Raw genomic sequence first — 2,944 nt, 5'->3', positions numbered from 1 at the left:
TGTGAACAATTTCATAACTTAATATGTATTTGATCAAAACGCCTTTGGCTCTCAATGTTTTTTTTATCTAAAATTAGTAAGAAATGTCAGAAAAATGGGTATAAGAAGAAAGATAAAAATACTCTTGTTAAAGCTAAAAAATACTAAATCTTATTCTTTACAAATAATATATTTAATATACGAGAATGGAACGGGTTGGGGTTCACGTTACCTGCCCCCATCCTCGGTTTTGCGGAGAATCTCCGCCACGTCGGGACAGGTACACCGACATCCCAATGGAGCTATTCTATATTGGTAAAATTTATATATTTATAAGCTTAATAAAATAAAATACAGTCAATAGTTAAAAAAAGAAGTTCAAAGACACATTAGTTAAGAACTTGAGTTCTTATTTAAGAACCAATGTACTGCTTGTAAACTAATATTCAAGAACCTCTCGACCATGTGGGTTCAATTCAAAACCTGCAGCCAGCGTTCTCAAGAAAGAAAGTGTGATTGCATGATCACTCTTTCAGAATTATATAGAGGAGATCAAACGAACCAACGCTATAAAATGGCTCTATGATCTTCCTACATGGATTTAACTATCTGTTGTTTTCCCTTTGGTGAAATGTGTATACTTAATGTTAGCCATCAAAGCATCTACTTCGATCACATGAGATTTGAACACCATGTTGGTGATATATAGTTTCGAGGTCATAGATTCGATCATGTATCCCTATGCTTATCTTTCTCTTTTAAGTACCAATTACTTTTTATGTTTGGTTGGAAAGTACCATGATCTACAGGCTACCTAATTGTGCCCTAGCTAAAAAAATGACAAAAGCTAGAGAGAGAGGGTCTCAAAGATCCAGTTAAACCCAAAGATTTAATGAATCTTTTGCGGATTACATTGTTTTTCTCAAATCCTTATCCACATCTTCCCACATCCATCAATGTCTTTCCTCCTCTTCGACCAGAAAAAAGATGATTTTCACTTTAACTACCACAAGAGGAACGACGGTGACCCATTTATCTCCGGTGAACATTCTTTTCATGCCGGCAACAGTATTGCTCTCCCTCCTCCGTTCATGGAGAATGTCACTTCACTCAAACAAGATTTTGTTCGGCAGCCGGAATCAGTTTTCTGAAAGATCAAGGTTGCAGAATTGTGAAGATCATGATGAACTTTTAGATTCGGTAATTTTTCGCCATAAGAAGAAAACTGGGGCCTCCAAGAAGTATGGACATAGTAAGATCTACAGAGCTCGTGGCCCTAGGGATCGGAGGGTGAGATTCTGCTGAGGTCGCTCGAAAGTTCTTCAGTAGTACCCTCAAAGATTTGCTAGGGTTTGAAAAAGCTAGCAAAACCCTCGATTGGGCAACTCCTCATTTTCCATGTTACCTAACAATGTTAACTGAAATTTCTTGAAGCCATTAATGGAGGATCAGTTGAAACTAACGGCAAAAAGGCAAAGTCAGTACCCAAGTGTGTTGCTGGTAAAAAGAAGAAAACTAGGTGAAAATGCAAATTGGAGTTCAAGTGAATAATGTTGCAAGAGACCGGTCAAGGGCAGAGGCAAGAGCAAGAGCTAGAGAAAGGACAAGAAAAACTGGGAGTTAAGAGGCTTGATAATGACTTGAAGACATTAAATAATTCCTGATGATGGGTATGGCGTGTGACTGTCAAGTAAGTCCTTCAAACCTAACACTTAAATCAGGTTGTCAGATTGTTGGAGTGAAAATGAACCACAAAGTGATTATAATTTAAAAAGAAATGCAAAAAGGGTCGATAAACATCAAAGCAATCAAGAGATTCAAGCTCTCAAACTGTATACCTCTCTTAACCAAAACTTACTATATTTCATGAGCAGCAGGATTGTCATGCAATTAGAGATCAAATCTTCAACAGGTGTATTACTAATTACTCAAACCAGTAGGGGATCTTGACAGCAGCTGGAACTAAAAAATGGGGAGCTGGAGCAATGATGCATTGATGTAAGTGCAAATTAATTGTTGGTAATTACTTGATTATGATTACTGATGCATTTGACTACTTGTAAATTAGAAGTTGTAATGGTTCTTGATTGATCTTAAGATACAGATATTTTGTGTGTACATATATATATGTAGCTTGTTGATATAAAACACCATATCTTGCCCTTCCTTGGTCAACTTAATTAAGAATTGAAAATTGGTTTCTTGAAAGACCCCACAAACACCAGTAGAGGGATTGAAACCGTTGTAATCCATTCATTGACGCACCTTAGTCATTCACTAGACAACACCCAAACGTGTTGGCATTCTCAAGACCAAATTACAATTGTACATGTCTGCATGTTACAATCTTGTTCAGCAACGAAAGATTCGGTATATGCTCGTCTCTTACTCTTTCTTCTTTGTTCAAAACTATAAGCTAGAGGTGTGATATGGTTATGTATAAGTAGTATTGTTTACCTATAATTTGTGGCAGTTATCGGAAGTTATTTACCGACCATTGTGTTGGTTAAGAAAATAATTGTTGCATGGTCCGTGTGTATATATATATTAGAATGGTACTCGTCCGATGCATCGAGACACATTTACATTTCAATGTTTCGTTTTATTTTTTATTTGTGTCGATATAATACGATTTTATGTGTTTTTGAGGAAACGATAATGTTTTTATTTTTGAATAAAATATAAATTTGAAAATATCGTATAAAATTTGCAAAAAATATATTAATATTAGTATCAAATTAACTATTTAAAAGTTTTTGTTTGTATATTCTTTTAATTCAAATCTTTTATTATAATTTAATTTAACGTAACAAAGTAACTTAATTTAGGTTTAAATAATATATTTATTATAAAGATAATAATTAAGTATTCTATTAGAACTCAATAATTATCCTAATTATATTTTAGATTTTTTATATTTTAAAATGAGATGTTTATCCAATTTGATTATGTTTATCCGCAGTTA

General features: G+C 34.1%; 1 pseudogene; it reads left to right on the top strand.

Moving 5' to 3' along the window:
* Window positions 1–935: 935 nt before the first annotated feature.
* Window positions 936–1,643, top strand: LOC112515673 (annotated as a pseudogene).
* The last annotated feature ends 1,301 nt before the right edge of the window (window positions 1,644–2,944 follow it).

This window comes from Cynara cardunculus (genome assembly GCF_001531365.2).
Source record: "Cynara cardunculus var. scolymus isolate 2C chromosome LG 7, CcrdV1, whole genome shotgun sequence".
Taxonomy (NCBI): Eukaryota; Viridiplantae; Streptophyta; class Magnoliopsida; order Asterales; family Asteraceae; genus Cynara; species Cynara cardunculus.
This window is presented reverse-complemented; position numbering and strand designations above follow the sequence as displayed.